A 14,189-nucleotide genomic window follows, 5' to 3' on the forward strand; every position below is an offset into this window, starting at 1 on the left:
CATTTTGCTTTCATTGTAATTAAGAATAAAAGTAATGAAAGAAGCCTATGGAGTGCAGGTTTTGCAAAACTTTTAAACAAAATCTACTTAAAAGTGTTTCTTAAAAGAAATATATAAAACTGAGAATTCTGCTTACTGTGAAATGTTGGAGGCAAATCCTGATATTTTGTAAAATTATTTATTTCACTTGGCTTGGCTCATGTGCATCCTCACAGCATATATTGATCACCTTATACAGACCACTGCACTCTAAAGATACCTTTGATTATGCATTGGTATGATCACCCACGTGCATTCTCTTGATGCTTGGTTTTCTTCACTGTTACTCTATCAGGAAATTTTTTAACATTCACTCATGGGACAAAATAAGTTGGTATCTTTATTAGAACTACTGTAGGAAACATTCTGTGACACTGGAAAGATATGATGTAAGTATTCATTTGCAGACTGATTTCCTAAAAATCATTTTAAAAGGTAAGTGTGATTCACCACAGGTGAAAATTCTTTATTGTGAATCTCTATCTGTTAAATGTCACTGAGTTTTGTCATATGACCATTGCTGTAATAAACCTACTTAAATTCTTTAAATGCCTTGCAATATATATTCCAATTATCACTGCTATGATTGCCAAAGGAGGCCAATACTATTTTATAGCTTTGAGATATCTGCAGATACATATTAAAACTACATGAAAAATGAGGCATTACACGGTATAAATCATATAATATATGATTTTTATGTGTTAGACTGGAATTTCAGGTATTGCAGGGGGTATAGGCAGTATATTTTACCTGATAGAGTAACTGGTGAGACCTTACTTTTCATGCAATTCTAACTGGGGAGCACTGATACAATGGTGATATAATGGCAAGGGAACCATTTTTGCAAAATGGTTTTCAAAATGCTATTGGTGTTTGAATTCAGGAAGCTCAGACACAAAGAAGAACAGCTCTAGGAGACAAACCCAAACTGAAACCAGTTTGAGTTCTTTAATGTTTATCCCTCAAACAAACAGCTCTTTTCCTTTTTGGAATCCCACTGTCACCTCAACATCTTTCAAAAATGATTCAGTTGGAAATACACAAAGGAAAGTTTAATTGCCATTGTAGGCTAATGAGTTTGGGGGACTGTGAATGATTTTATTTTATTTTTTACAGATATTTAGCAGACTATGTACATGTCTGGCTAGTTTTTTTTTCCTCAATCACAAAGATTTCTGCAGTCAGCAATTTCTCCTGACTAAGCAAGAGAGGAGTTTAGAGGACTTTGCCATGAAAAGTAGTCACCTCCGATAACATTCAGGTTGAGGATAATTTCCACAGTTTCGTGGAACATACAGTAAAAATAGTGTACCAAAGGAAAACTAGATTCCAGACGCTTGAGTAGTCTGTGTTCATAAAAATAAAGTGATCCTTTAATACTCAGACTATTTAATAATACTTGCTTTTCTTCTTCTTCTTCTTCTTCCTCATTTTTTTGTAAACCAAACCTGATATGTGCCCCATATATTCTGTGGAGATTTGACTGTTCCTATTTATAGCTTCTAAGTGTGTCAGATATAGTATAAAAGTAAAATGGCAAATCAAATTAAGTTTATATTAAACGTTTTTGCCGGCTTAAACACACTGGATCATTCTTTGCAATAATTGCTCATTTTCTTCTCCTTTGCCAGTTCATAGGTAAGTTTTTGATGAGAAGGAGCTACGACCTCTTGTACATCATCCCCCTCCCTCTGTGTTACAGACACCGCTACATTTTCACTAGCTATCTTTGTACAGAGGCCCGTGACTCTTTTATAAGCATAACTTTTTGGTCTAGATTGTTTCTTCCAGGTTATCACTCCCTCTTTGATTCAAAGATGTAAAGAGATGGAGAACTAATCAATTCTTGTCAGTGTTTGCCCCAATATTTGAGTACCCCAACATTAAAAATGCGTGCCTGTCTTCTGCACTTCTGGATCGATGATGAGAAGGTGAACAGCCTCAGAGCCTGGCCCCATGCACCGCAGTCTCCCTAGCCATGCCCTTTCGGTGATGGCTGCCTTTCGGGCCCTGAGGCTTGGCTGTCTCTTTACACCAGTCAGTACATCCCATGCTGTATTATACAGTGTAATTTCTGAAAGTCTGAATGTCATGTAGTAGTAGTCAAAAACCTTAAAATGACTGTTACATTTATGCAGTCACTTTTATCAGCTAAGTTCATAATCTCACCAGAGAATGAAATCGGATCTGTCCAAGGAGACTGATTGTCCATAAAGCAATGTTGACTAGCATTATTTCTTTTCCAGTCCTTTACTTCTTTGCTGATTATATCTTGTGTCGGTTTTATTCCTGCTTCTGCAATTGGAAACCCACAATAACAACGCTATAATGTTTCACAAATCTGCTCGTGGTCAGCTCTCCTGTTGATTCAACTGTGAAGATTCAGCTTTTCTGTCTTCTTTTTTTTTCCCAGACAGGCAGAAAACATTTAGCTTACCCAAGTGATTTAGAGGTCCTGTTAAAAAATGCACACCAAATCAGGGACCTATGGGCTGGCACACAGAGCTGAATTATGGCAACTTCACAATTTACTGCCCACTGTCTGACCAGCTGCCTGTGCTTGATGTCAGTCCATGGCAACTGTGATGGGGTTTTGCTGAGGTTAGATTTACACCACATTAGGAGGATGACCTCTAAGCTCAAGTATTCAAAGGTAGTTATAATGCTTTAGCTGAGGAGCGGCAAATCTGTTATGGTATTGCCACTCCACTGTCTTGAATTCCCAACAAGGGGCTACTTTTGAAAACAAGACACAGGCTCCTAAATCACTTAGGTCCATTGAAAATTTTATCCACTGTCTCCTTCAATGGTCGAAAAACACACGCATGCAGGCACCCCTCACCTCCACTGACAAGCAGATAGGCTGTGTAGCGCGAAGCTCAGTTAGCCTCCTGTATTCAATAGATATTCTCTAGCCCAGCACAGCACGTACTGTACAGACTGCACAGCCAGATGGTTTCCAGAGCTCTTCTGACTACGCCACATGTTTATCAGAACTCTAAAAATCATGGTACTTCTTTTTCTTCCTATTTTCCTTCTTTCCTTAATAATTTATGTAAACAATATTTTGAAAAACACCCAGAAAACTATTCTTTCCTGGCAAAAGTGTGGGTTTTTTTTTTCTCATTTGCTGTTGGTTGAGGAATGCTTTTGCACTTAACACCTCCGTGAACTTTTTGTGACAAAATACCTCATCTGGAAGGTCTATTCAGAGGTGGCTGGCTGGCCTGCCAAATGCAGACTCCAAACCCTATCTTCCCCAGGTTCTAAATTATCTTTCCTGATAGGCTGAGTTAAATCTTGGGAGGTGTTTGGATTAGACATGAATGGTGTAGTCAGATCTTAGCCATTCCCTCTTCCGGATACCTAATAGCCCTGAGAATATTCCAAACTGATAATGTCAGTCTTGAAAGAGAGCTGGTCTGAGAAAGCACTTTGCACTGCAATTTTCCTGAGCACAGATTGAATCTGGATGTTCTAGGAGAAAAATATAAAGCAGAGATCCATGTGGAAAGTCAGCATTGTGGATGTGCTCATTCCACAGCTGCCACGGTGTGCTCTCCTGCTTGGATAACACATCAACATTCACTTGAGCACAACCTTCACTCTGGCACTTCATATACAACTTGTTACGACTTTCCAAGTGACACCTCATGGCCCGGAGTGTGGCACACAGGAGTTTAGTGGCAGCCCAACAGAACACGCTCCCTGGAGAGGATGGGTTGGGAGATTTGTTGGGCAGGGGGGAGACAGGGAAGGGAAGAGTAAGCCCACCTAGCAACAGGAGGAGGGGTGGAGAATGCTTTAGATTTTCTCTAACTGATTGCAGGATTTAAGCTGGGAGATTTAGAAGAGAACCCAATTTCACCCTCCTTGTCTGAAGAGCATTGCCCAGTTAAAGGTCAGTTTACATGTGTTGTACTGTCAGAAAACTCCACAGCATGAATGTTAGCAATGAAAATTGCAGGGATCTCAAATTGTAGTCATGTTTGGATGATCTGTGGGTGCATTGACCAGTCTGTGCATAAGCCATGTCACAACATATTGTGAGTACCACAACATGCTCAAGAAGGCTGTGTCACAGGAATATGAAAATGGCCACAGTGGGTGAGAACTGAGGTCTCTTTATCTCCTTCATACTGCTCAGTCACAGATGTCTAAGGAAGAGCGTAAGCATGGGACAATCATGTAGCACTATGTCTCCAACAGGTCTTCTAGCCACCAGTGATCCCCCCCTCTCAGGTGCCTCTGGGCCCACTATGGTATCTTTGTGCTGAGCCAGGTGTGACTTGTTGAGCCAGAGCTGATAAATCCTGCTCCCTCTAGCCTCACTTACTAGCTCATTAGCTCAGGTGTGACACTGTGTGAGCACAGCCAGGATAATTCTAGCTTCTTGTGTTCAGGCTGCATACTGGTGAGAAGACTGTGCCGTCTGTCTCTTATACTACCTTGGCCCTCCACCTCAGCCTATGCAATCCAGTGCTGCTGTCCTTCCCCTCTCTCCACCTTGCATGGCTGTGCACCACAGGTACCTCGTGGCCAGACCTTGTGTCAGTTATCTCGTCCTTGGACAGCCAGTCATGCAGATATCACCAGAATCCAGCACATCTTGGTGGGAAGAGATGTGAATTTTGCTCCTAAAGCAATGGCTCATCTCCACGTACCTGGGTATTTGCCCTGATGCTCTTTGCACAAAGGAGACCCTTTTGCTTTTATTCTTTGTGCACTGCTGTTTCATGTTGTGATATAGATGTATTTCTCTGGAAAAGCTCCTGTGCATCAGGATTCCTGTTTTCATTTACGACCTTAAGGGAAAACATCTGTTGCTGTTGCTCCCTTACCATTTGTCTTCAGCTTTCCTTGTAGCTGTTGTTTTACTTGTGATATCATCGTTCTTTTTGTATCCTTGCTATCTTTCTGCACTGTATCTCCTTGTCTCTGTGAAAGGTCACATGCTGTTGTCAGTATTTCCTGGGACAAAGTCTCATTCTTTATTTTTAGGAGGTGTTTAAGCCAATAACTTGTCTGTTACTGCTGTTTGGGATTTTACTGTTCTATTCTTTTTTTCCAGAGTAATTTTTCCCATCAGAAATAGTCCCAGAGAGATAATTTGCCTGAAAATTTGAATCTTCTCATTTTTCTCTATAATGGGCAATTGCTGGACTTTCTCATGATAGTTTTCAGTTTTCCTTGGCTGTATTATTGGTGCCTTGGTGTTGTTTGTTGATGGCCATTGTAGGAAAATACTGAATACAAATTAGAGGCTCAGATTCATCTGATTTTCACTGCTTCTCTAAGTGCTTTGTCACTCTTCTACAAAGTCAGTGGAGAAAGAGGGCAACTGAGATCTTTAGTGGGTGAAATTGTCCTCAGGAAATGTAATGCAACCTTTTTAGGTGTACAAACCTTAGCTGAGTATAAACAAAAGGATATGTTGTTTGGAATAGACAATACTGATACTATAAATCTCTGTGAGATCTGGACTAAAGAATAGAAGATCTTCCAATAAAGCTCATTTGTGGGTCTCTCTATATCCCAAATTCCCTTCAGCTATCTACTGTTTTATAAAATCAAAAGAACAGTTGTTCTCTTCTAATTGTAATGTGTTTATAGAAAGCTAAATTTACAAATGGCTATGTTATACCTGTCCTGTGAGAAGAATTGTCAAGTGTTGCATTGCAATGGCCTTTTACCTCTGGATGAGCCATAGGGTAAGATTTGGATTTTGGCTTTGAAACTGGGCAAAGGCTACACATGGGGTTTAAATTCCACCATGCTCAGCTCTCAGGGACTCTTTTCCTGAGAGATCAAATGCCTTGCAAGACTGGTGCTCGTGTTATTTCCATCATCAGAGGCTGCACACAATCTGTAGGCTCCTAGTTTTGAATTCAACCCAGAATTCAGAGGGAATGAGCAGGGTCTGATCTAGATATGCTCATGTCAGTTCTTTTCTTCTCCCTAAGGGAATGGGGAGAGAAAAACAACAGATGCTATTGCTGAGACCCAAGCCAGTCTCTGATCCTAGTATATAAAATGTTTCCCAGTAGTTCTAGGGATCTTCTGTAGCCTTTTCCAGGGTGTTTTCAAGATTTAAGTATAAGTTGTGAGTGAAAATGACTTTCTGGTTTTCCTAGATATTTAGGGAATGGAAAATACTTTGTGTAAGGCTTTGGTGATTGATTCTTCTCTCTCATAGTTTTGCACAATTCCACTTGACTGGTGCAAGCTCCTCCCTCTCCCTCCTCCTTTCCCCCTCCCCCAAGCAATTTTAGCAAAACAAACCTATGAAAAATCTTCAGAAGCTTTTAAAAATCTGTAAAACATAGACACACCTGCATCTACTCAAAGAGCCCCAACTCAGTTAAAGAGAGAGACTCTGTGTTGCAGAAAGTCAAGCCAAGTAGTGAATGATGAAAAAAAACCTTATTTCATTTCTTGGCTTCTGCAGTCTTATCAGAGCGCTCTGCCCAGCAGAACTGAGCCCTGTGAAAAATGTATATCCTCAAGTTCAAATGTGCAGTGTAAAACAATATCTAAAAGAAGTTAATTCCATTGCTTGTTTCTTAAATAGTTTTCAGTGCAAGAGATGGTTTTATAATCATGTGTCTATGATCAGAGACTTTTGGATAGACACCAAATCAAAACATCAGCAAAGAGAATGGGGTGATGTGGAAAACTGATTTATTCATTCATAGTCAATAAAGTAAGCATGCAGTAGCTGGATTGTAAATAGCACTGCAGAGAAGATTTATAAGACTTAACATTGGGAGACAGGTTTATCCCAGTTAAAAGCACATTTTAACTGGAAGAACTCTTCACCATGTTTATAAAATGAGGCCTTGGGTGCAAGATGAAACCTTAGGCCTGTGTGAACTGGAAATGGGCAAAATATGTCATCTGCAAGCATGCTTTTCATCTGTGAAGTATATAGCTAAAATAGATCTGAAAATGTAAAAAATAAAAGATTCTAAGCAAAATAAAAGCAGGCCTCAGCAGGAGTATGTACTGTGCTTAAACTTCCCTTTGCTCCAGATTTCTACGTTTATAAATCAAAATTATATGTCCAGTGGGGAAAAGAGAAGCAAAAATGTTTCCAAATGAAAAAAGGATAAGTGATTCATTTCTGTTAAAATGATAATTGAAAATACAGAATGTAAAAATGCTCCTCTTGTTTTTATTTGTAACATTTGTTTTGTTACAGATAATGTGTTCAAGACTCTGAAAAAGAATCCATTTACTACTACAAATCTTTCAACTATTTGAAAAATAATACACATTGCAGGCTTTCTGCACCCTATAATGTAGAGCTTCATCTTTACTGGGGATAAATGCACTTCCTTTGGTTTCCTGATAGAACAGGCCACTTCAGTATTTCATTTATTAAAGAAAAAAATCATTATTGACTGTAGTGCATAAACAACTCTGAAGAAACCCTAGTGAAATGTAATGAGGTATTTCCCTTTGCAGTATGACAAGATTGAAATATGTGCAGTAAGGAAAATAAAATTGACTCTGACAATCCAGATATCCCAGCAAACTTCTATTTTTGCAACAAATGTGCTCTAAATTCCAATGCGTTTTGACAATCACCATTTATTTCTATGCATCCTCCATAGACGCTAATTCTTATAGGCCAAATCCCTGGAGAAAAATTGCTTTTACCTTTTTAAATACAGAAATAGCCATACAGGGTTTGAACAGTACTTGAAATGAAATGGACTGCTCTTTGTTTCCTGTTTCATGGTTCTCATTAAATCTGAAGCCGAGGTCAATGTGTCTGCTATCTTGGAGGCATTATGACAGTGTGAAAAAGTGAAGGTGTGACAATAAATGAGGAAAGTTTCCCTTCCTTAGAGATCTTGCCAGTAGCTCCAAGTAGGCTCTTCAGTTAAGGCCTTATCTATTTTTGTTTTTACTCTAGCTATTCCTCAAAGGGATTAGTGGCAGAGGCATGACTGAGGCAGGTCTGTACTGCTTCGCTGGCTCTTGGTTTTATTCTCTCCATTTTAAAATGGGCAAAGAGAAGACCTTGTACGGCACAGTTCCACTAGGCTTTGTAAATACACTCGCCAGGAGTTGTAAAGCTGGATGAAGACTTTGTAACTTCTGTAACCGTGCTCTCTCACCCAGTGGAATATGCTCAAAGCAGCTGGTCCACTGCATTTATCTCTGAAGAGAGGTGTAATTAGTACCTAGCTGACAATACTTCCTCTCTCCTTGAACTGCTCTGATTAAGAGTCATTTCCTCTTTATACGACCAGGAATATGTGATTGGCAAAACTTCCATGGGGTCGTTAGCACCTACCGTGGATACATGAGCTCACTGAAGGGGAGCACAGGTCAACATCAGTTCCATGTAGGCTGCTTAAAGTCTTTGTGGATGAGGTCTGGTTACTCAGACTGTATTTTGCTGCATGATTCACAACAAGAACATTAATGACTGTGCTGTGTATCAAGATGTAGCAGGGGTGAAATTAGAGACACTTTTTTCGGTGGGATACAGGCACAAATAAAAACACTTCTTTTTTTGCTGTACTCAAAGCACAGATGAGGAACTGAGTGACAAAAAGAAGATTACGTGACGTGATTACGTCAAACAGGAAAACTGTATCAGTGCTGGAAACTGAATGCAAAGTTTCCAGCTCCCACCTAGCTCCCTAATTATTTGATCATCATCTGCCATAGTAAGAAAATTACTAAGAATAGAGCCTTTCCTCAAACAATTCCTAGGAATCATGAAAGATGATTTTAAGTGTACTTACTTAAAATACATTACAAAAGTGTCCATTTTTACAGATGTGTCATAGACACATGCTATGCTAATCTGTATTTCCTCTTCCTTGCGTTAAAGTGCTGTAGTTTTATGAAGGTACTAATGCTGTACAACCAAACTGACAGGTGATAACTCCTTTTTGGTTTTGCCACTACTATTTTTGCTTTGTTTTAACACCCTTAGTTATTGTTCTGAAAGGTGAATCTGTTCCAGTGTACTTTGTGTGGCTACGTTTAACATTTGTCAGTGGTTTCAATAGATTTGTAGTAGATTCAAATATTTTTAAAAAAGAACGGATCAAGTCTGACTTCCTGTGCAGCCTAGACTATAGAGTTTCACTTACTAGGTCAGTGATACCTAAAGTTTTTAGAGTAACTAGGGCAAACCAAACAAACCTCTGCAGAGGTACCCTGCTAGTCACCTATTCCAGCCTATCAAGTTGACTCTTGCTTTGCCTTTTAGTTTTATAGCTGTCTTTGCAGAAAAACAGCAATTAATAAACAACACACAAAGGCAGGAGAGTATCAGTCAAAAAAGGGTCACAAGCAGTAGGACTGTGATATATGATACTCCTGAAAAAAAGTCAAAGCAATTTGGGGAAAAAATGGTATGATGAATTACAGGAAATAGTAAATTACAGAAAAGTGTATTCTTTGCTACTTTTTCATAAATCCCTTGAAACTATTGTCATGAGATGATGATTAGAGATTTCAGTAACAGTGGTAGAAATAGTCTGACTCGAGAGACTGTATTTTTGGTTTCGTCTGCAAAACTTCCGTCTTTGTATGTGTAAAAAGTGCAAAAAAATGTGCATGTATGAATTAACTTTAATCCATGGAAACAATGAATAATTTTACATATTGTCTTTTATCTTCAGATAAATTATTTGTAAATTACAAGCTAGATCCATGAAGTTGCATTCATTTAGAGATCAAATCTGGCCCATTATTTTCATTATAAACCACAATTATAGATAGCTGAATAAAATTGTGTAAATTATTTACTTTGTTACCATTTTCCTTCAATCTGCAAATGTTTCCTTGAACACAGTTTTATTATTTAAATTCTCTTAGGATCTTGGTCATCTGAGTATGGTTATGAACAAAGATTTCTACAGTGTTGTCAAACCAATCTCTCCTAACTTGTATACTGATAACTACTTAACTTGTAACTTAAACAAAGGCTTAAATTTCATTATTCCCTTACTTGATCTACTATCCAGAAATGGACTTAAGTAGATCCTTAACATGCATTGCTACTGAAGCTTTACATGCAACATTGCTCTGCTTTATCCATTTACTTGGCATAATATTCATTTGGTTCCTTCATTGAAGGAACTCCTACCAGCAAAGTGACCTCAGGGTAAGGGCAGATTCCTCATTTTTCCTCTGTTTATTTTTATCCATTGGGAATTTATACAATGCCCACTGAGACTGAGAGAAAGACAGTCATTGACTAAAGGAGTTTTCTATCATGCTCCAGGAAAATGAGGAAGGCATACTGATTTTTCGGTTTGCTGTTAAGGCACATTTCAAAATATCGTGGTCTTGGCTGACACTATAGACTTGGCAGGGGCTTAAACGTGCAAATTTCAAATCTAAAATTTGCCAGTTTCCCAGCTCACTGCTGTTCATTGCTCATACCAGGAGTACTCTGGTTCTGCTACATGGTGGGAATCATTCCCCCAGGGCAGATTTTCAATTGCTGCCACAGCTCCACTGCTGCATGTATTCCTTAAAGCCTGCGTTCCCACTTATATTTCATTCAAGCTGATGGGAACAAATGTGTGGTCTGTCACAGAAAAAAACTAATTTTGGTGCATTCTCCTTTTGTGAGAGAAGAGATCACTGGTATCTCTTGCAGAAAGCTTTTAACTAGCTCATAGCTTTTCCCAAAACATTTCTCTTCATTGGCTCTAGGGTCTCTGAACACCCCCTCTGTCACACAGAGACTTGGCCACATAACTTTCAATCCTACAGCAATCTCACCTCTATTTCATGTCTGTCAGTCACAGGCAACAAAGCCTCAAATTCAGCACTTTGCTCAAGCTTGTTCTTGACTTCAGTTACATGAGTGTTCTGATTGCAGCCCATGGCATAACTCAGGACTCTAAAAATCACACCTGGATTTTTACCTGTCCTGTTGAATCCAGGTCTAATTATAAAGTTAGGCATCCAAATAAATTAGAAGTATGCTTTTTCACAGATGCTTCAGGTGGGTCTCTTAAAAATGAGGCTACTTGCATGTATGTCCAAACAAGGATTAAGGTGGGTTGCTATAAGCATCCAAATTTGGAGATGTTTGCCTAAAGTCTAAATGACTTGGATAAGGAGAAGTGTTTTGTATGTGAGGTGTTAAATAAAACCTTTGAGTTTCAATAAATAAATGCAGCTATTTAGGAAGTGGTGACAATGTGCAATCTACAAAAACGGGAAGCCTAGGAGGTACTGTGGTAATAATGCAGTTACTTGAAGCACATTTAAGATACAAATATCTCTGTGGTTTTTTATTTGCTTCCACTCTTTGAGTCATTCTGAGAAATTTCACAAAGTTGTGCACATTCCAGTTATGGCTGAAGTGTGAGGCACTCCTCACTGCATACAAAAAGCATTCATCCAGAGAGGCACAGTGCAGGCTGGGAAGAAGTCTATTCAAGGCACTGGAAAATGCAGTTTTGAAGCACAGTGTAATGGAGAACTGTGTTTAATGTGTACAGAAGAAGAAGAAGAAAAAGAAGAAGCAAAGCAAATATTCTTGGCACAATAAGACAATTAAAAAAAATAGGGAAGTAGCTACTATCAAGTCTCAAGTGTCTCTGTCATAACATGTGCTGCTGGAGTCACCAGAATGTTGTGGTGATGGTGTGGCTTTGTCCTAGCTGGGGAGAGGTTGTTTTGATAGTAGTATTTTGAATATTTATTACAAAAACATACAGAGCCAAATCTCTCAGGGGTTTTACCTGAACCAAAGTTATTTCATAAATCAACAGTTCAGAACAATTTCACATTGCTTTATTTTAAAATCAAGGAAGGGATCAAAATTTATTATTTTACAGACTCTAACTACTTAGAATATGGGTAGCCCTGGTGCAGAGTTCATTTTGCCCTAGAAGATTCAAGACAAGAGAATACCAGATCTAAATAGCTTCAAACAAAGCCAACAAAGCATGATTTAGTTTACTTTGCTTTGAGAGAGGGTTTTTTTTTTGTTTGTTTTTTGGCTTTTTTTACTCTGGATGCACTGTGAAGCAATTATCTAGTGATCAGAGTTGCTAGATTATAGATCCAGCTCTGCAACTGACTTATCTGTACAAAGTCAGCTGTAAAATGCTTCCCAGTGTTTCAGATTACTCACTCACAGAACAAAAGTAAATATCTATAAATTTACCCAGAAACCTTGAGAGAAATATGTAACACAAGCAGAAATGCTTATGCTCAGCAATTACTAAAAGACAGGTGGTTTATTGAGGTCCTCTTGAGTTTCCAAATTTAGTCAGTTTGCATTAGAGGTCTGTTCATGCCCACTCCTGTTCCTCTCAAAGTTATTCAGGCTTTACCTAGCCTTCCCAAGAGAAGTTACTAAGCATTTCCAACCAAGTCAGACTCTTCCTTCACTTTTCTCTGAGCCATTCATCTTCCAGCAAGCTCCATGCTGATAGATCCCTGAGGTCCTGCATAACCCCAGAAAGAGTCTTAGGCTGCTGTGTAGATAGAGGAATCTGCCTGGGGAAGGCTGGGTGGTGTTATCGCAGGATGGGGGCCTCACAGGTCATTTAAAAGACCAAGGAGGATTGGGAGGGGGGCTTTTAGTCTCAAAGAAAGTGCACTCATTTGTATATGCAGATAAATATCCAAGTTTGCACAAAGAGATCAATTCCCCAAATGTTACTGGTAGCAGTGCTAACTACCACACAATATTTCCATGAAAACCCATAAAACTTTTTGAGATACTAAACCTGAAGCCTAATTTTAAATGTTTGCTGGGCCAGGCCCAAAAGCTGAAATAAAGACCTGACCCCTATCGCACACACGTGTGACCCATTCCTCTAACTGCTCATAGAGGAAAGGGTTGGAGGTACTGAGCATGTCAACACTTACCTAGGCTCGGAGGGCAGGGTGCTTTCCCATAATCAGAGGGAAGTGTTGGAATGTATTGTTGCTATGTTTTTTAAGACCTTTTGAAACTGTGGCCCTAAGGAAATGAGGAAATACGGGGGATGAGGTTACATTGTTATTATTATTTCACATTTTTTGAACACAGGATTATACGGCTGGATTCATATTATATTAGCTTTCTAAATCTTTAAAAACACAGGCTCTATGGTGCAGGTTCTATGCTTTATTCATTAAATTCATGTTTTTCTATTTAAAAAATCCTGCCTATCTAGCACGCGTTCCTTTTTTGCTCTCTGTCTTTCACATACTCCTTAGAATATTCTTGTCTAAAAGTGTGTGTGTGCAAACTTTCCATTTCATAAATAAAAGATTTACTTTTGGGTAATAAATCAGCATTTCCTGCTTTCCTTAATTTTAGACTTGATGCTGACAGCCACTCTCTGACCAAGTTCTCCAACACCCTCACACAATGAGCAGCCGTTGCACAGCCTTAAAAACAGGTGGGGTCAGTCCATTCAGACATGCAAGTAGCTATCCTGCTTTCCAGAACAGTTTTTTCCATGCATGAATGTGTTTCTAGGTGCTTCAGGTAAGGGAAGTAATGCTCGTATTTCTCTTGAGACTGAGAGCCTGATCCTGCACCCACTTTTATCAATTTAAATGACTGTCAGGTTTACCGACATCGGTAGATTTGTTCCTGATTTATGCCAGTCTCAGGAAGATCAGAGACAGGCTCACTAGCTTTCTTGTTCCCTAAATCCTAACACAAGAAAGATCATGATACTGCTACCACAAGAAGCAATGTTTGCCAGGATGACACTGCATCGTCTCAGACTTTCTGGTGTTCTTCTCATGCAAACATTAAATGTTGCAATACTGATTTTTGAAATAATGTCTTCATATACAAATATATGTGTGTGTGGCAGGGGGATGGGGTATATGACACATAATAGAAAATAAATGAAGAGTTGATTAGCCAATTCTGCAAGGTTTCTTATCAGTGGGAGATGCCTCTTTTTATACTTGGTCGACACTTTACAGCATTTCATCAAATGCTACTGTTCTATCTTCAGGTAGCTGTAGGAATGAACAGAAATGACAGTTAAAAGTGGCTTGAGTCTTTCTTCTGAGGGCAAGCCTAGCAGTTATTAGGCTCATCTGACTTCAGATGTACTGGCTCAGGTGGCCAGGAACCTTGTCTCTTTGGATACCTCCTTTTCTCCCCTTCCCACTCTTGTCCTGCCCTCACAACAGCCATA

The sequence above is a fragment of the Dromaius novaehollandiae genome, chromosome 3, assembly GCF_036370855.1.
Source record: "Dromaius novaehollandiae isolate bDroNov1 chromosome 3, bDroNov1.hap1, whole genome shotgun sequence".
Lineage (NCBI taxonomy): Eukaryota > Metazoa > Chordata > Aves > Casuariiformes > Dromaiidae > Dromaius > Dromaius novaehollandiae.